The 24468-nt window shown below is 47.0% G+C and overlaps 1 protein-coding gene and 1 long non-coding RNA gene across 5 annotated transcripts in view; one reads left to right on the forward strand and one right to left on the reverse strand.

Moving 5' to 3' along the window:
• ARHGAP15 (Rho GTPase activating protein 15) overlaps window positions 1-24468 on the forward strand; it is a 388578-nt gene that overhangs the window by 97175 nt on the left and 266935 nt on the right. The gene's annotated exons all lie outside the window — the stretch shown is intronic.
• On the reverse strand, window positions 21315-23870 carry LOC120638612. The gene is made up of 2 exons (XR_005660359.1): window positions 23679-23870; window positions 21315-22862 (listed from the first exon to the last, which is right to left on the reverse strand). It is a non-coding gene; the product is annotated as an uncharacterized LOC120638612 (long non-coding RNA).

Raw genomic sequence — 24468 nt, forward strand, 5'->3', positions numbered from 1 at the left:
GAAGTTAAGCCACTTGCCTTAGGTCACGGAGAGGCAGAGCTGGGGCGTGAACTGGGGCTTACATTGGGGGGTCTCCTGTCGTCCAGGCCCTACCCCCTCTTGCTTGTCCACATTTGCCCTTTCCTGAGTCTGCTCACCAGCTTGGCCACAACCAGATGGAAACATTGGACACCACCAGACTCTGTTTTAAGCGCAGAGAGTTTAGGATGAAAGTTTATTCATTCATTCATTCATTCATTCAATAGCATTTATTGAGCGCTTACTATGTGCAGAGCACTGTACTAAGCGCTTGGAATGTACAAATCGGTAACAGATAGAGACAGTTCCCGCCCTATGACGGGCTTACAGTCTAATCGGGGGAGACGGACAGACAAGAACAATGGCAATAAATAGACTCAAGGGGATGAACGGCTCATTAAGACAATAGCAAATACATAGAATCAAGGTGATGTACATCTCATTAACAAAGTTTAGAGCATTTTACAGCTTTACGTGGAGTCCTGCATAATAATAATAATTAAAATATTTCTTAAGCGTTTACGATGTGCCAAGAACCATTCTAAGCGTTGGAGTAATCCGATCGTCCCACATGGGGCTCACTTTTATTTCCCATTTTACAGATGAGGTAACTGAGGCACAGAGAACTTAAGTGACTTGCCCGAGGTCACACAGCAGGCAAGTGGCGGAGCAGGGATTAGAACCCATATCCAAATTAATTGGATAAGAATGTAGTATGAGCTCATCTGTCAGGATCAGGAGTTCCTGTGAAGAAATGAATACAAGAAAGGGCAGGGTCCTGAGGTCATAGAGACACCATGCTTCCAGTGGTAAGAAATCCTCCCTCCATATTAAGACCTCCCTCCATATTAATTCATTTATCTCAAAGAATCTTCATCATTGCTTCAGAAGTGATAGCTCCTGTTAAATAAGAGAAGCAGCATGGCCTAATGGAAAGATCATGGACCTAGGAGTCAGAAGGTCATGCGTTCTAATCCCACTTCCGCCAGTTGTCTGCTGTGCGACCTTGGGTAAGTCACTTCATTTCTCTGTGCCTCAGTTGCCTCACCTATAAAAAGGAGATTGAGATTGTGAGCCTCACGTGGGACAGGGACTGTGTCCACCCCAATTAGCTTGTACCAATCCAGGGCTGAATGCAGTGCCTGGAGCATAGTAAGTGCTTTACAAATATCATAATAATTAAATATCATTGTGCTGCCAGTTCTGGACTGTAATCGCTAATTCTCCCTCTGAACCAGCCACTGTATCTCAAGACTTCAACAACATCAGGTGCAGAATGCCAGGCAGGGGTGGATGCCTCTCACACCCCTCTCTACTCAGGGAAGTCAGATGGAAGTGGATGGAGTCGGTTCAGTCCCTCAGAGGAAGTAGGTTGTGAATGAAATCCCTATGGAAGGGAGAGGGAAGCAGAGCTTCCCAGATGGGGAACCACTCCATGCGGACTCGCCTTCCCCTTCCTTCGATAGAGGATGGGGCTGCTGATTTTTCAAAGTGATGGTTGGAGAGATAATTCTTTTTTAAATGGTATTTGTTATATACTCATTATGTGTCAGGCAGTGTTCTAAACACTAGGGTAGAAACACGGCAATCAGGTTGGACACAGTCCCTATCCCTCAAGGGACTCCCAGTCTTAATCGCCATTTTACAGATAAGGGATCTGAGGCCCAAAGAAGTGAAGTGACCTGCCCAAGGTCACAGAGAAGACAGGTGGCAGAGTGGGGACTAGAATCCAGGTCCTTCTGACTCCCAGGCCCATGCTCTAGCCATTAGGCCACGCTGCTTCATGTCAGTCAGTGAACCCTGGCACTGTCGGAATGGCATTTTGCTGGGGTTTTATCCCAGAGTAGTAGCATTTCCTGATAGGACCTTTATTCCTCAGAGGAAAAGGTAGCCCCCAAGATGGAGGATCCAAGATCCCTTTCCTCACAAATCAGTCAGGCAATGGTATTTATTGAGCCCTTACTATGTGCAGAGCACCATACTAAGCACTTGAAAGAGTACAAAACAACAGAATTAGCCGACACATTCCCTGCCCGTAACGAGTTTACAATCTAGAGGGGGAGATGGGCATTAATAAAAATGAGTGATTTGGAAAACAAACTGTTCCGTGGAGCGGTTAAGGTTGCTTGGTCTGGAGAATGATTTGCGCTTGGAACACCTCTGTCCAGATAACCTCTTTCTTTGTCACTTCCAGTCGATAAAGACAGCTAACGATTCCTTCTGTGCTTTGGTAAGTGTTAATTGACGTAAACAAAGTCTGCGTTATTTCCCATCCCACTGAAACTCATTAAAGTCGGAGCTGCGGCCCGATGATTCCAGATGAGGTTGGAGTGTCCGCGGGTCAGCTGATCCAGGGCTTCCCAGGGACCCCCTGGCTCCTCGAGAGCCTGACAGCAAACAGATCATACTAGCAACTTCCAACGGATATTTTTCTTGGTCCAAGTCAACCCTTCCTAAATTGAATTGAAAGATTTCTAAAAGTAATACTAATTGTGATATTTCTCAATCGGTCAATCAGTCAGTGATATTCATTGACAACTTACCAGGTGCAGAGCCCTGCATTAAGTGGTAGGGAGAGTTCAATACAGCGGAATTGGTAGACACATTCCCTGCCCACAGCGAGCTTTCAGTCTAGAGGGACTTACCATGTGCCAGGAGCTGGGGAAGATGTAGACACTGGGCTCCAAGTGTTAAAGAGAGAACAGATCTCCTTATCTCAATTTTGCAGTTGAGGTAACTGGAACACAGAGGGGTTAAGGCATTTGTCCAAGGTCACTCAGCTGGCTGGCAGTGGAAGTGGGATCAGAGCCCGGGTTTCCTGATTCCCAGCCCCGTGCTCTTTTTCGCTAGGTTATTTGGCTTTTCCGCACTTCTCGCAAGTCCCCCTCAGCCTTCTCTTCATGCTCCACATCCTAATTCCTTTAAGCTGCCCTCACAGGGATGATTCTCCATTGGTCCTGTGACAAGTAGGCGGAAGGATTGCTTGCTTCCGTAGTTGAGGGTGTCACTGCCCCTTCCCAATGCCATGGCAGCGTGTTTCATGGAGCAGCCACGTGTCCATCACTCACCCACCTCGGGCTCAAACCTCCTGCCATTTCCTGCCAATATCACGCCGGCGGGTCTCGGCCCCTTCTGGATTCGGATCTGGTTTGCCCCAAACTTCAGGAGTTTGTCCTGTCTTCCTCAGTAGACTGTAAGCCCCTTGAGGGCAAGGATCGTGCCTGCCTTGTCTGCTAATTCTAACGGAAGGAGCCCGGGCCTGGAAGTCAGAAGACCTGAGTTCTAATCTCGGCCTTGCTGCTGGTCTGCTTTGTGGCCTCGGATAAGTCATTCAACTTTTTCGGGTCTCGGTTAGCTAACCTGTAAAATGGGGATTAAGACTGTGAGCCCTAGTTTGGACAGGGACTGTGTCCAGCTCTATTCTTATCATTACTAACACAGCTCTTTGTACAGTGCCTAGCACGTAGCTTTTAGCCTGTAAGCTCATTATGGGCAGGGAATGTGTCTGTTGTATTGTTCTATTGTACTCTCCCAAGCATTTCTTACAGTGTTCTTCCCAACTCGACTGTTAGCTCATTGTGGGTAGAGAATGTATCTGTGGTTGTATTCTCCCAAGTGCTTAGTGTACAGTGCTTTGCACACAGTGCGCTCAAAATATATGATTGAATGAATGAGAGCTCTGCACACAATAAGTGTTCAATCTATTCAGTTGACTGGCTGACTGTTGTATTGTCCTCTCCCATGCGCTTAGTGCAGTTTTCCGCACACAGTAAACACTCGAACTCTATTGATTAATTTGTTTTCTTCCCCCCGGAATCAACACCCCCATTGCCTAAGTTCCTTTACGCCCACCATTCTGGTAGCCGAAGTGCTAGCCATGCCACCCAATTGTGAATCTATCACTCGCATCGGCTGGGGGAAGACAGGATCAGGGCTGCGCATTGGCATCTTAATTGTTTAGGGACTTATGACTCCCTGTTGGTTGATTTATTGTTGTCAGGCCTAATCATTTTCAGACCTCGTGTCCATATGTTAATACTGTTTTCATGTCGCTAGTATTTAGTGGACCAGAAAGGCTAATTGTCTTAATCCGTCCCCTGGGTAACTTAGTAGCCCTTCACTCCCTTGGGCAGGTCACCGTCTGATATTTCCAAAAAAAAGGGGAAGGGGAATGTGCAAAAGCGCATTGAGATCTGTTATATTTATCTCTTTTTATTAATGTTTTGTTGCTATGCTGGGTGCTGTGTAATACGAGGTCATCATTTCAGAATGCTGCTGTCCCATGTGGGATTTACAATCTGAGCGAGAACAGGTATCTTTCCATTTCACAGATGAGGAAACTGAGGCTCAAAGAGGTTCAGTGCCTCGCCCAAGATCACTCATCTGGTCAGGAACGAGGTGGGATTAGAACTCGGGTCCCCCGACTTGATTCTTTATTCATTCAGAAATACAATCTCCCAACAGCATCTTGTATTTTGTGATTTTACTTGTAAGGTGTTGGAAGGAAGGGACCTTTTGACATGGATTTCTCTAAATGGATGTTGGAGAAGCCATATGGTTGCCCAGTAAAGGCTTTAGAAAATACTGTGCTCTACACACAGTGAACACTCAATAAATACCAATGATTTGTTGATTGATCGAAATTGATGATGTTAGTGACTCGTCACTGCTTGTCACGGTCAGCTCCTGCTTGGCAGCCACGATATTACACTGTAGTCAGTCCATAATAGATAGGTGACAAAAATCAGAGCTTGTTGAGAGTGAATTAGTAGTGGTATTGATCCTTTCTCTTTCATCCTTTTCCAAGAATGCCGAAGACAGAGAGCCAATTACCATTCATCAACCAAAGTCGTTGACTTTCTATACCTAAGTGGTGGTACGGATCACATTTTATTGTTTTCCTTTAGGGTGTGGGACAACATTTATTCAAGGTAAAAACCTCCACTCCCCTTCCGAACTGGTCAGGTTTCACCCTGCAGCGAACTTTCTGATTTTTGCAGGAACTTGTGAAACCTCACAATGCAGAAGATCAATAGTTCACACTGCTCTGCTTTCACAGCTTTCCTGAATGCACAGTGTGTGTGCTTAATTTGAAACCAGTCAAATGTGAGAAGAGGGAGGAGTGAGGGGGTTGGGATTGAGGGGGCTGGGAAGTTTAATTTGTTCTGAGGGAAGCTAAGGGTGTTCAGAATTTAAGGACCAGGGAGGATTCTGGGATGATCAGGCTTAAGTTATGAAATGAGCTACTCCTCCTCCTCTCTTCCTCCTCCTCCCATTTCTGCTCCTCTCCTCCTCCTCTCCTTCCTCCTCCTCCTCCTTCTTTTCCTCCCTCTCCTCCCCCTCCTCCTCTTCCTCATCCACTTCTCCTCCCCCTCCTCCTTCTTCCTCCTTCCTTTCCTCCCTCTTCTTCCCGTCCTCCCCTTCCTTCTCCACTTCTCCTCCTCCTCCTCCTCCTTTTCCCTGCGTGTGGATGAGAGTTTGGGGATTTCTCTCTGGAAACGCATTGGCTTGCCGACAGAGGTCACCTGACAGGCTGCCCTTCTGGGCCCAGGCTGGGGCAGGAGGCTCCAGATGTGCCTTGGGAGATGGCTGCTCCACCATACAAAATCCTTCTGTTCACATCTGTACCAATATTTACCTTGGAATCGCTCGGGCCCCCTCAACGCCTTTCTGTTTCTGGACGGGGGATCAAAGGGTCTTGGCACCATCTACCCCTCCCCTTACTAACCTCTCCCCCACTCCCCCGGCAGAACACACATCGTGGACAAGGTGTGATGCTGCTGGCAGGGCTCTCGACGACTCCTCCTCCCCGATCGAAGGAGGGCGGGTTTTCAGGGCTTTTTTTCCAATTTTGTCGTTCGGAGTTTTCCTCGAGCTTCAGATGGAACAGATGATCCCATTTAAGATGACATTATCTTAACCAGAGTTTACTCTTGCTTCTAAGGACGGGGAAGGGAAGGTCTCTCTGCAGTAGCTGTGGGCAGGGAATGTGTCTGCTAATTCTGTTGTACTCTCCCAAGCGCTTAGTACAGTGTTCGTCTCATAGTAAGTGCTCAATAAAAACCATTGATCGATTGATCGACTGGTGCTCCGAGCCCCTAACACGGCTAGAATTGGAGCCTGGGTGGTAGATCAGAGAGGGGCGGGGGGCGTGGAGCAGTTGACATAAATCGATGAATATGTAGTTAGAGAAGGAGCACGGTCTACTAGGCCGAACAGAGGACAGTGAGTTAGGAGACCTGCCATTTCTCCCCGTCTGATCTTGGGTAAATTATTTACCTTCCCTGTGCCTCAGTTTCCTCCTCTGTAAACTGTAAAATGCCCGTTGTCCCTTCCTCCTAGACTGTGAGCCCCTTGTGGAGAGGCACCGTGTCTGTCCTGACTACCCTCTATCCGCCCCAACTCTCAGTGAGTACTTGGCACTAAAAAGCACTTAGCAAATACCACAGTTATTGTTATTACCAGAGGTGCCAATTTTTCACTCTCAATGCAGTGAGGAAAGGGGACAGGAATTTTAACAGGGATGGAGGCCAGGAGGGGAGAAGCTGAAAGGAGCACAAAGGTTAGGAAGTTGTCATTTTGGATCTTTTTCAGCTCTGACTAGATGGCTCATACTGTTTGTAAAAATCACTCAGCGGCTGAAAACTCTGAGATTCAGAGGACCTCCGTTCTAATCCCATCTCTGTCACTTATATGCTATGTGACCTTGGGTAAGTCACTTAAATTCTCTGGGCCTCAGTTCCCTCATCTGCAAAATGGGGATTAGGACTGTGAACCCCGTTGTGCCCAATCGGATTAGCTTGTATCTACCCCAGTTCTTAGTATAGCGCCTGGCACATAGTAAGCGCTTGACAAATACCGACACCTCCCACCCGCCTATACCAAAAAACCGCCCCCAAAACCCTGCTCTACATGTTATCGTGTTTACCGAGCTGTGCTTCAGTGCAAAATGCTGTGCCTGGCGCTGAGGGAGAGTGAAAGTCTCACCCTCGGGGAGCTTACGGTCTGATAGTGTCAGCTTGCTTGGCACTCGACAGGGAAAGCAGTATGGCCCAGTGGAAAGAGCAGAGCGTGGGAGGCAGGAGTCCCAGATTCTAATGCCAGCTCTATCTCTGGCATGCTCTGTGTCCTTGGACAGGTAATCTGTCCTTGCTGGACCCCAGCTTGCTCACCTGTAAAATGGGAATATGATGAAATTCCCTGCTTCTCCCTTCCTCACAGAGATCTATCAATGACATTTATTGAGTGCTTACTTTGTGCAGAGCGCTTGGGAGAGCACAATAAAACAGAATTAGCAGACGCATTCCCGGCCCCGTTGCCCATAAGGAGCTCATAGTCTAGAGGACAAACTCACCGTCTAAGGGATGATGTGTCAGTGACATAGGATCTTTACTATGAAAACACACAGGGAAACTAGGTTGTTATTTTTGATAAACACGGCACACTCGAGATGAAGACGGTTAAAACGCATTTCTAGTTATAGATACGTTTTCGGTACACGTAGGTCTTCTTTTCCGCATCTGACCATTTTAAATATGTGTGCTTCACCTAAACTAATGATCTTAAAACCCTCTTTGATCAACATGTATTTCATTCCTCAAATTAGCCCTCAGAACGCTGAACCCCCAAATTGGGCCGTCTCGAACCCGCGCGCACCCATCTTGTCACAAACGAGAATCTTCTGGGGCCCCAATCTGTGTGCGGATGGCTCTCAGCCCAAACAAATGCTTCTGACACAACACTCCCACAGATACAAATCGGAAAAGTGTAATTGGTTTAATGTTCCCCACCGCAGAACGGAGCAAATTGAACTTTTCTTTTAAATGCAGTGGGGTATGGCTGATTTCGAGAAATATCGGAACTTAATGATGTGATGGAAGGCGCGTCTCTCCACGAACTGTGCGTGGCATTATTCAAACATGAGGAGAAGCACGCTGCACAGATGCATACCGAGCCGATTAAAAACTTGTCTGCGAGGACGACCCGAGAACAGCCACGGAGAAGGGCACGCTCGGCTAGTCATCTTGTATATTACCTTGTGTTATTTGTCATTGTTGTGTTTTAATGTTTCGTCGCTCGTGATTGCCTGTTTCCAGTCCTTCTCCCCACTTACACCTTTAGGTTGGGCACCTTCTGAGGAACAGAAACCATCCCCAGGGCTTGGAGCTTAGAACAGTGTTCTGCACACCGCAAGTGCTTAATAAATACCAAGTCTTAGCTTGATGCAGACTGTCGGAAGAAACAGCCCTTCTCTGGGCTTGCAAGCAGCGTATTTTTTCCCCGATGGCCCCGCTCCCTGAATAAGAGGCTAGTACTTTGGATTGGAAACGGGTGGTTTTCAGAGCCTATGTTCAAGAGATGTAGACTAAATGACACCGGTGGAGCTGACCATTTCCGGATATCTCTTAGGTGACCCTGTTGCAGAGGAGCCCGGCTTATCGTTGTGGTGCAGGGCAAGAAGGGGACAAGAGTTTTAAGCGTATTTATTGAGCACTTGCTGTGTGCAGAGCACTGTTCTAAGCCCTGGGGTTGATACAAGGTAATCAGGTTCTCCCATGCGGGGTTCACAGTCTTAATCTCCATTTTACACGTGAGGTGACTGAGCCACAGTGAAGGGAAGTGACTTGCCCAAAGTCACACAGCTGATAGGTGGCAGGGCCAGGATTAGAACCCACAACCTCTGACTCCAATGCCCTTGGTCTTTTCACTTAGCCACGCTGCTTGCTTGGGACAGTCCACTATAACAGACATAACCCTGCCCACGATCAATTTACAATCTAGAGGAGGAGACAGACAGTAATATAAATAAATTACAGATATATACGTAAGTGTATATGTACATATAAGCGTTGAGGGCTGGGAAGGGGAATGAATAAAGGGAGCAAGTCAGGGCAACACAGAAGGGAGCGAAGAAGTGGATAGAAGGGCTTGGCCAGGGAAGGCCTCTTGGAGGAGATATGCCTTCAGTGGGGCTTTGAAGTCGGAGAGAGCGACTGTGGGCTATGAGGAGGGAGGGCATTCCGGGCCAGAGGAAGGACGTGGGTGAGACGTTGGCGGAGGGATAGCTGAGATCGAGCTGAGTAGGTTGGCCTTAGAGGAACACAGTGTGCGGGTTGCGTTGTAATAGGAGAATAGTAAGGTGAGGTAGGAGAGGTCAAGAGGATTGAGGGCTTTAAAGCTGATGGGAAAGAGTTTTTGTTCGAGTGCAGGGCAAGAAGGGGACGAGAATTTTTAGTTGGCAAAGCGTCGGGCACTGGGAAGGGGTGGACTTCAATGAGTGTTGATCGGCCAGAAAGCTACTGTTTTATTCTTTTCAGCCCTCTTTGGAAACTGTCAGATCATTGCTCTCTCCAAAGCATTTAGTACAGTCCCTGTCCCCAGAAAGCGCTCAGTCGAAACTATCGCTTGATTATCGGGTCTTGAGAACACAGCTGACACGGCTTGTGGGCACCACCCATACCCACCGGGCTGGCGTCTTCAATTCACGTGGGCTCTGTGGGGGCCGGGCCTCTCTAGGAGGGAATGCATTTTGTTTGGAAGGAACTGTGGGCGCAAGATGGAAATACGCTGTGGCCCTATGGGTTTTGTAGTCCGAGGTCATGAGTTCGAATCCCGGGCTCTGCCACTTGTCAGCTGTGTGACTGTGGGCAAGTCACTTAACTTCTCCGTGCCTCAGTTTCCTCATCTGTAAAATGAGGATGAAGACTGTGAGCCCCACGTGGGCTCTGAAAACCACCTGTTTCCAATCCAAAGTACTAGCCCCTTATTCAGGGAGCGGGGCCATCGGGGAAAAAATACGCTGCTTGCAATAATATTATTATTATTATTATGGCCAATTCATTCATTCATTTATCATATTTATGGAGCACTTACAGTGTGCAGAGCACTGTACTAAGAGTTTAGCACCATATTAATCAATCGGTGGTGTTTATAATAATGTTGGTATTTGTTGAGCGCTTACTATGTGCAGAGCAGTGTTCTAAGCGCTGGGGGAGATACAGGGTAATCAGGTTGTCCCACTTGAGGCTCACAGTTAATCCCCATTTTACAGATGAGGTAACTGAGGCACAGAGAAGCTAAGCGACTTGCCCACGGTCACACAGCTGACGAGTGGCAGAGCACGGGGCTGTCTTAAGCGTTGAGGAGAGAGTATAAAAAGGAAAGGATGCAGTCTCTCCTTTCCATCAGCCTTTCCAGACCACCGATCAGTGTTACTGCGCAGATGGGTCTTGGAGCTGTAAGTCACAGTGGGGCATGGAGGCTGGCATCTTTCCTGCAGGACTTAAATCTCAGAAGGGAATAACTTCGAGATCTGTCTGCGGTATTGCAGATGGTGGGAAGGCATTGGGAAGCGGAATTAGGCCTGTACTTTTCCAAATATTATGCAGTTTGATGGCGGAGAAAACTTCTCGAAATCCTGGAGATTCTGCTGTGTGACCTTGGCCAAGTCAAGTGAAACAGCCGTGTGCCCTAGTGGAGAGAGCACAGGCCTGGGAGTCGGAAGGACCTGGTTTTAATCCCAGCTTGGACACTTGTCTGCTATGTGATCTCGGGAGAGTCGCTTAACTTCTCTGGGCCTCAGTTCCCTCGTCTGTAAAATGGGGATTAAGATGTGAGCCCCATGTAAGACAGGGACTGTGTCATTCATTCATTCAATAGTATTTATTGAGCGCTTACTATGTGCAGAGCACTGTACTAAGCGACAGTGCCCTACCTGATTAGCCTGTATTTAACCCAGTGCTTAATAGTTCTCGGCATGTCATGTGCACTTAACAAGTACCATTAAAAATAAAGTCATTTGACTTCTCTATGCCTCAGTTTCTTTATAAACGGAGACCTGTTCTCCCTTCTATGTAGAATGTGAGCCCCATGTAGGATATGGACTGTGTCCAGCCTGATTATCTTATATCTGCCCCAGTGCATAGTTCAGTCCTGGGAACGTAAACACTTAAATACCACAGTTATTATTGTGTTTTAGACCAGGGGAGGAACTGGGAGCCTACTCTTTGCATTAGGCCTAGGCCTAGCAGAAAGCAGCACGGCCCGGGGGCAAGATCATGGGCTTGGGAGTCAGAGGATGTGGGTTCTAATCCCGGCTCTGCCACTTGTCTGCTGTGTGACCTTGGGCAAGTCACTTCACTTCTCTGTACCTCAGTTGCCTCATCTGTAAATGGGGATTAAGACTGTGATGCCCAGGTGGGACCACCTGATTACCTTCTATCTATCCCAGCGCTTAGAACAGTGCTGGGAACATAGTAAGTGCTTAACCAATATAGACTGTGCGCCCGTCAAAGGGCAGGGACCGTCCCTATCTGTTACCGATTTGTACGGTTCTAAGCGCTTAGTCCAGTGCTCTGCACATAGTAAGCGCTCAATAAATACTATTGAATGAACGAATGAACCAATATCATTATTATTATTGTTATTGTTAGGCCTTGCCAGCTCCTTCAGCCAAGTTTCCAGCCCTGATGTCAGTGAACACTCCTCCCTTCCAGCTGGCCCCTAAAATGGTAGCAGAAGGCCAGACCTGGCTTCTGGGAGTTTTTCCAGAGGAATAATAATAATAATGATGATGTTGGTATTTGTTAAGCACTTACTATGTGACGAGCACTGTTCTAAGTGCCGGGATAGATACAAGGTGATCGGCTGACCCACGTAGGGCTCACGGTCTTCATCCCCATTTTACCGACGAGGTAACTGCGGAACAGAGAAGTGAAGTGACTCGCCCAAGGTCACAAAGCTGACAAGTGGTAGAGCCGGGATCAGAAACTACGAAGCGCTGTCAGCTCTGTGCCCCCCGCTCCGAGCTCCCTCCCTTTGGAGCCCCCTTCCCACGGCTCAGTGCTCGTCACCCCGGGAAAATCCATGGCAACCGCACAGGCGGCTTGTTCATTTCAAAGCACGAATTCCAGTTCTTGTCTCCTACTTTGAACTTCCTCCGAGAGACGATTTCTAACGGCGTTTACCACGTGAGGCAAGGAGGGCCCCCTTGTCACCTCTCCTGCTCCAGGCCTCAGAAGCTGTTGGGTAGGGATCGTCCCTATCTGTTGCTGAATTGTACTTTCCAAGCACTTAGTACAGTGCTCTGCACACGGAAAGCGCTCAGTAAAGTTGCTCTGCCTGGGTTGGGTAAACTTTTCCCTCAGAACAGTCCTTCCTTCTACCTTCTGTCCACGTACAGGGTCGGTTCTTTGGTGTGGAGCTCAGAGGGCCGCTCCTAGGACCTGGCTGTTCCATCATCCTCCAGTTTCTCTTGAGGAGCAAAATCCCTGAGGAGAAGCAGCGTGACGAAAGAACACAGACCTGGGAGTCGGAAGGACCGGGTTCTGCTCTGTCTGGCTCTGTGACCTTGGGCAAGTCACTTAGCTTCTCTGTTGCCTCAGTTCCCTCATCTCGAAAATGGGGATTAAGACTATGAGTCTTATGCGGGACAGGGACTGTGCCCAACCCGATTATCTTGTATCTAATCCAGTGCTTAGAACAGTGCCTGGCACACAGTCAGCACTTAACAAATACCACCACTATTATTATTGTAATCATTATTTTGAGTCCGCAGCATGTTGAAAGCTGCTGCGAACATCTCTGCTGTCTCTGTCCTCTGGGGACTAAATGTTTCACCTGGAGGCGAGATACCTATTTACTGTTCCAATCAAAATGCTCTGAAATGCCTTGAAGCTAATCATCTTTGAACTTGAGCTTTTGTTGTAGATCAGGCACTTTCTCAAAACGAAGCAAAGAAAATGTGTGTGTGTGTGTGTGTGTGTGTGTGTGTGTGTGTCCCCAGCGCCCTCCCCTTTCCACCTGGCACAAAACGGTTTTAAGCTTGTCACCACTGACAGTAAGGTTCAGTGATCTGTCAACATTTACCCCTGATAAAGACAGTGAGAGAGATCTGCAGCTCTGGAGGTTTCTGCAGCGAACCAAACAGCGTTTGCAAAAGAGCATTTTTATATATTTTCTGGTGACAGCACTAGTTTAACAGAAAATAGTTGGAGTATACCAGACAAAAAGGGAGGAGGAGGAGGGGGAAAAAAAAAAGAAAGACAAAACTGTAGTAAGGCTGGCATGACAGGATGGAGCCAGGCTATGACAAACAGAATTGGAAAAAGGCCTCCCCAGAGACCAACTAGATCAGGTTTGCTGAATTGTATTTCTTGATTTCTTACTGTGCAACAGTGCTTTTCAGTGTTAGATTGACTAGGCTTCAGAATATTTTTAAAATTGTACAAATCAAAATCCATGTAGCTTAAACATGAAAGATGTAAAAGGTTTAGAGGTTTGATGTATTGAAAGGCATTCTGTATTCCCTCATGTAGGTATTAAATGTACACTTTGTCTGTTTGATGAATTTCAAATCTTGGTGGAATGCAGCGGGAGTCACGGTGGTTTGGTGGGGGGATGGCGTGTGGAGGGATGAGGGGGCGGGAGGACGGTGGTGGGTATAACCCTGGTTTGAAAACCGAGGCAGAGGAACGGGGTGTTCAGAGACGGGGCTCGCGGTTTACCCACTCGCCCTTGTCAGCCCCTAGTTCAGCCAACGTATTACCGACCTCCTCTCCCCTTCATTTCTCCTCGTCTGTTCAGAGTCAGTTGATAGATCCATAGTATTTATTAAGAGAAGAGAAGCAGCGTGGCTCAGTGGAAAGAGCACGGGCTTCGGAGTCAGAGGTCACGAGTTCGAATCCCAGCTCTGCCACTCGTCAGCTGTGTGACCGTGGGCGAGTCACTCAACTTCTCGGTGCCTCAGTTCCCTCATCTGTAAAATGAGGATGAAGACCGTGAGCCCCACGTGGGACAACCCGATTCCCCTGTGTCTACCCCAGCGCTTAGAACAGTGCTCTGCACATAGTAAGCGCTTAACAAATGCCAACATTATTATTATTTATTGGGCATCTAATGATAACCCTTACTTTGGTATTTATTAAGCCCTTACTAAGCCCCGGGGTACATCCGAGCTAATCAGCCTCTGTCCCACACAGGGCTCACAGTCTTTAGGGACATCCACTGACCCACCTCTGCTGTGATTGATCGATCAGTGGTATTTGAGAACTTTCTATGTGGAGAGCACTGTACTAGGTGCCCAGGAGAGTACACAGCAGTGGATTCGGTAGACACGTTCCCTACCCACAAGGAGCTTAAATTCTAGCGGGAGAGAATACGGTCTAGATCTGTCTATTCACTGTCGTGTGCAAGTCCAAAATATAGGGAGACTAACTTTTACCCAAATCCTGTAACATGACAAATTCTAGGGAAGACCCCATAGTCACTTTCAAGTGTTTTTGTCACACTTCATCCATTGCATGAAAATAATAGCAGATAACCCGCGCAGAGCATTGATTTCATGCCGACTCTTGATGGCGAAGTTCTGTATATCTTCTTTGGAGGAAATTTATTTATGTGTGACCAGATGCAGTTCAAAAGCAGATACTAGCAACCCTAATAATGTCGTTTGTCTACTTCACATCATTCCATTAAAATGGATCGGTCTACTTATAGAGTAACAGCCTGTAAAATTAAATTAAAAATTAAAAAAAATGGAAAAGTCCTAGTCTTTTAAAAATTACCAGGATGAAGTGTGACTCTATTTGAAAATTACCCCAAAGTAACTTTTATCTTTCTCACTTCCCTAACTTAAAAATAACCCGATTGAATTTTTTTAAATAATAATTATTGGAGAAAAGTATTTACGGTGAAGTTTTTTTTTTTTAACACTTGAAAACGGAGTCCTGTGTTCTGTGGTGTAAGACCATTAATTACTGAAGTGCTGGGCAACGCAACTGTAATTTAAGAGATATTTAGCTTGTCTCCAGAAAGAGGCACTGACCCCATTAGCATCAAGTTAAAGCATTATTGAATGTTAGTATTAATCCAGTAGCACAGGAGCAGCTGGTTGTAAAATCTGCTTTCTCTCTCACTCCCTGTCTTAAAAAAAGAAAAAAAGAAGCCTGACCTGGCTTTGGGGACAGTGACTAAGTGTCCGATTGACTGCTGAGCCCCAGAGCGTTTGGGGAACTTCTGATGGAGTTGGGAAGATCAGTTCCCGACCGTGGTGATGAGCATTGAGCAAACCAGTCCCTCCTCCACCCATTTGTCCTCCGAACTTGTCCTCGAGGGGCTTGATCCATTCGGATGCTCCATCTGGAGTCCCCGAGGCCCATCTCACGAAGGCCTCCGGAAAGAGGACGGTCCACAGATGTCCCGGAGGTCAGGGACTTGGCTTTGACTTCCATCGTTCTCTCCCGAGAGTCTGACACACCCAGGAAACTCTCAGTAAATTCTCTCGCGTCACTAATTAGTGTATGGAAAGCCGATCTGAGGGGGTTATAGCACTCACAGGCAGATACCACTGCACCGGGATCCTTCCTCTGAACGGCAGGCCGTGACGCCACCCTGCTCGTCGTCCGATAGCCCTCTCTGCCCCACCAGGCCTCAGAGGGATTCTGCATCTGGGCACTGCCAGGTTTAGGTAACTTTGAGGCCGAAGCGTACACTTCTGTGTACCTGCGGCCACTCTCTCACCCTCTTTTACAGATCTCAATGTACCTATTAATTTAGCGCTCACTAATGGGGACTTTTTTCACGGTATTTGTTAATCGCTTATTACATGCCAGGCCCTGTACTAAGCGCTGGGGTAGTTACAAGCTAATAAGGTTGGACGCAAATCCGGGTCCCACATGGGCCTCACAGCTTTAATCCCCATTTACAGATGCAGTAACTGAGGCACGGAGAAGTGAAGTGACCCACCCAAGATCAAACAGTAGACACGTGGCAGAGCCGGGCTTAAAACGCAAGTCCTCTAACTCCCAGGCTCGTGCTTTTTCCACCAGGTCAACCTGCTTCACTCGTCCTTCTTCCTCCTATCTGCAAATTATTTTAGTCAACCTTCCCTGATAGATCATGAGCTCACTGAGGGCAGGGATCATAACTACTAACTCCATTGAACTCTCCCAGGTGTCTGGGATGGTGGTGTGTTACGTGCTGAACAAATATCATAATTATTATCATTACTATTAATAAGAAGTCAAATGCCCATGGTCAGAGATAGGAGAAGAGTTCACTCACCCAAGTACTTAGCACAGTGCTTGGTACAGAGTGAGCACTGGATAAATACCATCGATTGATGAAGGAGTCTGCTACTGGAAAAAGTCCGCAGGGCTTGGGGGAGGAGAATGAAAAAGAGCTTTGCAGATTGATGAGAAGAAGGTGAATTTTGAGTCATACTGCTGGTGCCCCTCCTCCAGGAAGCTCTCCCTGCCTGAACAGGGATCATGATGGGCCTTTCCTCTTTCAAGAGAGACATTTGTCTTCCTGTAACTCCCTCCTTTTTCCACATTTTGGTCTAATAATTGTAGTATTCATTAAGCAGTTACTAGCAGCGTGGCTCAGTGGAAAGAGCACGGGTGTCAGAGGTCATGGGTTCGAATCCCGGCTCTGCCACTTGTCAGCTGGGTGACTGTGGGCAAGTCACTTCACTTCTCTGTACCTCAGTCACCTCATCTGTAAAATGGGGATGAAGACCGTGAGCCCCCCGTGGGACAACCTGATTCCCCTGTGTCTACCGCAGCGCTTAGAACAGTGCTCTGCACATAGTAAGCCCTTAACAAATCCCAACATTATTGTTATTCTTATGTTTCACGCACTTTTCTAAGCTAATTGGATTGGACAAAGTCCCTGTCCCTCATGGGACTCACAGTCTTAATCTGATTTTACAGAGGAGGGAACGGAAACACAGAGAAGTGGAGTGACTAACCCAAGGTCACACAGCAGACAAGTGGCTGAGCCGGGAGAAGAACCCAGGTCCTTGTGACTCCCAGAACCGTCACTCTGCTTCTTGATCTAGTAATCGCCTTGCCTGGTTAAGTTTGCAACCTTTGGGATGGGGTGCAGAGATGCAGAATCTGGATGGATTGCAGACACGGACTGCGTAGCAGCCCTCCTGCCAACCCTCCCCAAGATGTAATATTCCTTCCTCTACTGATGGGCATGAAGAGGACTAAGGTGGCTGCGAGAGAAAACCAGACATCAGTGAATAACTCCTGATTACAAACCCACATCCAGACCCTTAATCCCTTTGCTTTTCAGAACCTAGACAGATCAGGGTTACCAGATCTAGAAAACCGAGTAGCCACCGTTCTAATCCCAAATATAGAAACTATAGATTATCCTCTCAGTGTTTACGGGATTTGATTACACCTTACGGTCTCTCCTCTGCAACTTTAGCGGCTTTCTTACCGGATGATCACTGCAGCTCCGGTAATCCCCGTTCACGCGGAAGGAGAATGAGTGGCAGGAGGGAAAAAACACTGATAACTCTCTCCCACCTTCCCCACTCCCTCTCCCCAGGATCCAGCGATACTTTCCCAACTTAAACTCCGGAAGCCTTCACGCTTCCCTAGGCTAACCCGCAGTCACCGTCTTTGTCCCCAATTTGAAGCAATGTGCCGGAAGGAAGGGAGCTGCGCAATGATCCAGGGAGTCTTCCATTTACCGAGAAGCCTTTTCTTAATGGTATTTGTTCACTGCTTACTACGTGCCAGGCGGTAGATAGAAGCTAATCAGGCTGGACACAGCCCATGTCCCACATGGGGCTGACAATATTAATCCCCATTTTACAGATGAGGTAATTGAGGCACAAACAATCAATCAATTGTATTTACTGAGCACTTACTGTGTGCAGAGCACTGTACTGAGTGCTTGGGAGAGTACAGAATAACAGAACCGGTAGGTGCGTTCCTAGAGGGAAAAGAGAAGCTAAGTGACATGCCCAAGGTCACATAGATGACAGGTGGCGGGGCTGGGATTAGAAACCAGGTCCTTCTGGCGCCCAGGCCTATAATCTATCCACTGGGCCATTACCGATCAATCATAGGTACTGAGCACTCTATGAAGTCCTTGGAAGCTCACTGTCTAGGCTGTAAGATCAGCGTGGCTCAGCGGAAAGAGCACGGGCTGGGAATCAGAGGTCATGGGTTCAAATCCCGGCTCCGCCGCTTGTCAGCTGTGTGATTTTGGGCAGGTCACTTCCCTTCTCTGTGCCTCAGTTACCTCAACTGTAAAATGGGCGTTAAGACTGTGAGCCCCACGTGGGACAACCTGATCACCTTGCATCCTCCCAGCACTTAGAACAGTGCTTTGCACATAGTAAGCGCTTAACAAATGCCATTATTATTATTGTGGGCAGGGAATATCTGTTATATTATACCCTTCCAAGTGTTTAGTACAGTGCTCTGCACACGGTAAGCGCTCAATAAATAGGGTTGACCGACTGACCGATAAGGCCCCCAGGCTCCCATGGCACATTCCAGCCGTCCAGGCCACCTGTCTTGTCCCTCAGCCCTGGTGTCTTCCTGCCAGATTCCTCCAGCTTCGAGTCCTCGACTTTAACGCGCTCGGACGGCAGAACCACAGAACGTTGATCCCGTCCTAACAGGTGTCTCCCTGGACTTTCCACTGGTCTCTGCGGTCTTTGGAACTCAAACTCCCAGGAGACGAGCCGGAATCCCCCTGGCGCTCCAGGGAACACTGACTCTCCTACACAAATGAAACGTGAGCAACTGCTGTCAACAAATTAAGTGCATGTTCAAAAAATAAATAAATATTATTTCATGCCAAGATTACGCCAGTCAGAGGAAACCAGTTGGTCATATGGTGTACAATATAGATTCTAAATAGGTACACCAAGCAGCTCTCGCATAAATATTCTTTGAAGAAAAAGGAGCTTATGTGGGGATACCTACATGGGATTTCCCTTAAAGCAGCTGTTTTTAAGGAAAGGAGAGTTTCTCGAGCACCTGTTTCCTGTTGTTGTCTCGCCATCCGAGACGGACTGGTTCTGTGAAGAGATACGGCGGAGGGGCTGAATTCTCCTTAAAGGGAGCGATCGGACCAGTGCCTTAATATGGGTTGAAGGATTTCAGCAGGAAAAGTCCTTTTACATTGGATGTGGCAGCTGCTCTCAGTATAAACTTGAACTCCTCATGGCTCGTGCCGGTTCCACTAGCGTCACCTGCCCAGTCACATCTGAAGCCTGGGACTCTGTGAATTCTCCCTCGGTGAACAGCTGCAATGTCAGGGTGGTTAGAAAATAATCAGGAGTATTTACTGAGTGTCTGCTACGTGCAGAGCTCCGGAATAAGTGTTTGGGAGAGCACAGTAGCATTAGAAGAAACGATCCCTGCCCTCAAGAAGCTTCGAGGTTAGAAATATGCGCGTAACCTTCCAAACGCGGACAGAACCTAGATCTGGGAGGTGTGTCTTCAATCTAGTGACTCTGATCACGAGAGATTCGTGGCCGTGTGAGTCACGTGTGTGCACATGCATGGGCAATGGGAGAGCAGAAAGGAGAATCTTGGAAAGATAAAATATGCCCTTTAGCATCAGTAGAAAAATCACAGAGATGAAATGGTCTCTGAGACAGAAATTTGGCTCTTCCTCTTGCTTAAACTTTTCAAGCCTGGAGTCAAGTTCTGTGGGGCCCAAGAAGTGTTGACTCTCTACCTGTATTGTTGAATTTTCTTCAGAATTCATTTGAAAAAAGATCCCGAGAGAGCTACCGAACCTCAAATGTGTATTTACAGTGCTCTACCCGTTGAGGGGAAAAGAGCAATGTTCTTGCACTAGGTAAGATCTGACACAAGTCCCTCCAACCAAAGAAAAGAGAAAATATCTGCCCATCTGTGAAAAAACAACTTGCCAAGGCCAAAATTCACCCCGAGAAGCTGTTCTGTGGGGACAGATGGGAAAGGTTAGGATTTTTCCATCTAGAACAGTGTTCTGCTTGTAATGAACGCTTACTATGTACTAAGCACTTGGGAAAGTGTAATGCAACAGGATTAGGGGACGCATTGCCTGACCACAACAAGCTCACATTTTAGAGATGACAGAGTCTCAAGGAACACAAGAAAACACCTCAAACAGAAGTGGGTCACAGATGGATGTGGAGAATACATCAAGTTGGCCCAGTAGCAACCATCGGCGGGTCCTAGATGGATTTCCTTAGGTCAGGGGGCAAGAAATCAACCATGTGTTGCAAAAGGAAAGAGCAGGGTTGGAGAGGGGAGAGTTATGGGTGTTGGATGATCCGTGCTAGGGCACTGTGGGGAGTCAGGGTGTTGGATGGTCCGTGCTGGGTCACTGGTAGCAAAGTCAGGGACTGAGAGGGCAGGGCCGCGGTGTTGGACAGTCCGTGCTGGGTCACTGGAGGGAGAGTCAGGAATGGAGAGGAAGAAATTCTCGGTGGTGCATGGTCCATCTTTAAATAGGAGAACGGGCTTCCATGAGGGCGACCAGCACCTGGCTGCTCCAGCCCTCATTTCCACTGTCTCAGAAGGAGTCCTGGACTAGAAGACCCGCTGGCCTGACCCACAGCGGCCTTGTCTATGCCTTGATGTCTGTGGGCACTCTAGATGTGGCCACTCTTCTGGGTCCCTTATCCTCTAAGGGAGGGCTCGCTGGCAGCCTTACGAAGGGCTCCTTATGGACAGGGAACAGTCTACTGACTCGGTTACATTGTGCTCTCTCAAGTGCTTAGTACAGGGTTCTGCACACAGGAAACACTCAATAAATTTGATTGATGATGATGAGGAGTGTAGCGTGAGAGCCCACAGCCTTAGTAGGTCAGCTGCCACTCGTCGATAACCAAATCCCTCGAGGGGATTAATTTGGCTGCAACCTCTGACCCCTTCGACTGGGAACGCGTCTGCCCTCTGTCGTCTTCTGCCTTCCCAAGTGCTTAGTACAATGCTCTGCACGTAGTAAGCACTCCATAAATGCCACATAAATGCCACTGATAATAATAATCATAATAATGGTATTGTTACGTGCTTACTATGTACCAAGCACTGTTCCAAGGGGGGGGGAGGATACAAGGTAATCAGGTTGTCCCCCGTGGAACTCACAGTCTTAACTTCCATTTTTCAGGTGAGGGAACTGAGGCACAGAGAAGTTAAGTGAGTTGTCAGCTGTGTGACTTTGGGCAAAGGGCGAAGGCCGGATTAGAACCCAAACCTCTGATTCCCAAGCCCGTGCTCTTTCCACTGAGCCGTGGTGCTTCGATGATGACAACTGGGCCAATCTCTGGTCAGTCCCTCAGTGACCGACCTCCTGCCCACATGAAAATACTTTGCGGGACATCGAATAGGTTATCTCAGTTTCCACCAAACCAAGTTTGTGCTCCTTCTCCCACTGCATATGGTTTTAGAGAAAATCATGCAAACAAAGGCAGTCTGATGTTCCTTTCCTGTTTACAGTATTGCCGCGTTGTTTTGTTTAACCGAATGAAACGCAATACCGTGATCTGACATGGGAAAAATGTTTTATTCTTAGTTTGTTTCAACAATAAAAGCTGACATTTTTGCAAGAAAGATGTTTTACCATTGGAATTAACTCTTAGTCAATTGTAAATAATTGTATTATAGCGGTACGTTATCCTGAAGATGAGAGATCGTTTCCTTCGGAATCATGTTTTTGCTTTCTCAGCACAGATTCAATTGAAAGGAATTTGAATGACACGCATCTCATTATTTACATAAAGTAGATAGAGCTCGAATAATTTTTATTCTTATTTTCCATAGATGGCGAGTCCATTTCTTAACCTATCTATACAAATTTGATCAGATCGGTTGTTTTAATCCATTCTTTGGAGAGGGGCAATGAATTTGTTTTTTGGTCCAAGCTACGTATGGTAATAACCCCACAGCTCCATTAACGGTTGTTTATATAAAAAGTGGAGCCGCCTCACCTAGGATTTCATTTGCATGTGTTATTCTCTTTCTGACAAGTTCTTCCCTTGTCGTTTTTGTTTACATACCAAAAATATGTCTCTTCAGATAAGTCAACTGAAACTTTAATGCGCTGTATATTTTAAAACTACATAAAATGTTTGGTGTATCCATCAGTTTGCGACGCATTGTTGAGGGAGTCGCCGAAGCCTCCTAGAAATATTTTCCCACTGATAACGATGTAACGACGTTCTATTTCTTGTTTATAATGAACCAGCGGTCGGCTGCTCTTTCGGGTAGATCCTGACATTTAAGAAGAATTATCCAGCGTAAACACCGAGTGTTTCGGCGCCCAAAGTTGGAAACTTCTTCGGCAATCTCCGAGGCTTTGTTCGTAACTAACTGCAGACGGGGGCCTCCATCATGACTGGAACACTGTTGACATGTTGACTGGAATGAGGAGAGAGACACAGACGCCATCATTATCTTTCCATTCCAAACTGGCAGACGGTGGACATTTCCCATAAGTGGTTCATTACTCACCTTCCCTTAAACTTTAGCTATTGCAATTACTGCCTGAATCGGTGTAAGGCTCCCATATAGATGTGAGCTCATGAGATGAATAATGTGAAAAATTCTATGCCGTCCCCCAAATTATTCAAGTCATTATGGGGGATTCATGAAAGCAGCCGTCTCCTGCATGTGACGGAAAGCGAGGAAGGCGGGAAACACCCACTGCCTATCATACCCCTTGCAAGTCCAGAATATGCGGAGAATCTTCAGGGCTCAGAGTGGTTGGGTGTGGGTGTATGGATGGCCCGTCCACATCTCACCCAGAAGAAAGTATGGGAGAGCGTGGTGTGTTTGGGCTACGTTTTGAACAGGCAAGTGTGGGAAATGAGTGAAATCTCTTTACTTTCCCTTGAGACCCAATTCTGCCCCGGAAAAAAGCTAGCTGGGATAACGGTCCTCCGAGGATCTTCATTTCCACGTTCGTCCATGTGGGTTTCTGGGTGGAGAGGTCCTGGGGCCGGTCCAGGCAGCACTGGTCTGGTATTCATGGTCCGGGAAAGGTGCCCGTTGGAGTCCGATTTTATCCCGTGTATTGAAGAGGGAACAGATGATCTGAGAGAGGAGACAAAGTAGATTAAGAAACACACCTTTGAGTACACACACGCGCACACACACACAACACACACACTTCACACCACTCACGCACACAAAGATTGCTGCGTCCAGAAACATGTTCTCGTCTCTGTGATGAATGGACATTATTGGCTATGAGGAACCGAGGGTCTCTCGCCTCTGTCCCCCTAACTTTCCAAAATTACAAGTCGAAAGATCTCAAGATTGCAAAAGTCAAAGGAACCCAGAAAAGACTCCGCTTAGGCTGAAATGTGGGAAAGCTTTTTTTCTCACAACATTTTGTTCCCATTTTCGTTTTAAAGATTTAACATTTGATGCATGTTGTCTTGCTCTAACTTTCTGTACTATGTGGCAATTGCTGCAGCGATTTTTTTTTTTCGAGAGAAAAGCAAAAAAAAAAAAAAAAAGCTTGCTCCAAATGTAGAAGTTATTTTTGCAGTAACGTATGTCATGATTTTTAAACATTCAGGACTTTAAACTTTTTTTATAATCTATGTTCTTGCCAATCCCAGCACAGTTCTACAAAGTAAAATATTTGGCAAGAAATTCATATTAACAGATGGAACAAGAAATTAACACGTTTTTGCTTCGCTAATTCACAGTTCTTTTAATACGCTAATTCTAAATCACCTGTTCTGACTTTGACAGGCTACAGACACCTGTTTGGGGTAATATTCCACAGCTAATTATTGCATGAGAAACTCAACTTCCAACAAAAGGTTTCAGTAGGAAATAATCAGAGTGAACAAATCCGTTATACCAAATCCATATAAAAATAGTTTCGGTGCAACTAACCTCGTGCGCAGAGCTGGGCAATGGAGAAACCATTGGAGAAATCAAAGAAAGGGCACGCTCTCCGTCGCGTTCGTTTGGAAGATCACGCTTTGAATCGTCGTGGTGGCTGGCACCTCTTGCACTGGCCTTTCTTCTTTGAGATGGTGTTTTGCGATAATGCTGTAGCTGAAGTGGCAGGGAAATGGTACGAGATGTGCCGTTCGCGATTTTCTGGAAAGATTCCTAACGTACATCACATACATTTCGGATCCTTTCCAGCAAATTACCATAGTGTCCATCTTAGCCACTGACCAAAATACGTACCGGTTTGCTGAGTTGTTCATCTTGTAAATACCCCCATTAGTCGATGAGTGGTATTTATCGGGGAGGGAAAGCAGAGTGGGCAAAGGTGATCCCCACCCTCAAAGGAGCTTACGGTCTACTCTGTACAGAGCTTGGTACTAATCCAGTAAGATTATTAATGATAATAATGATAATAACGATGGTTGCATTTCTTAAGTGCTTATTATGTGCCAAGCCCCGTTCTAAACACTTGGGTAGATACGAGGTAATCGGGTTGTCCCATGTGGGGCTCACGGTCTTAATCCCCATTTTACAGATGAGAGAACTGAGGCACAGAGAAGCTAAGTGACTTGGCCAAGGTCACACAGCCGACAAATGGCGGAGCCAGGATTAGAACTCACGACCTCTGACTCCAAAGCCCGTGCTCTTTCCGCTAAGCTATGAAACTCGTCCTCTGGTCTGTAAACTCATTGTGGGCAGGGAATGGGTCTGTTATATGGTGATATTG

The sequence above is a fragment of the Ornithorhynchus anatinus genome, chromosome 9, assembly GCF_004115215.2.
Source record: "Ornithorhynchus anatinus isolate Pmale09 chromosome 9, mOrnAna1.pri.v4, whole genome shotgun sequence".
In the NCBI taxonomy this organism is placed as follows: Eukaryota; Metazoa; Chordata; class Mammalia; order Monotremata; family Ornithorhynchidae; genus Ornithorhynchus; species Ornithorhynchus anatinus.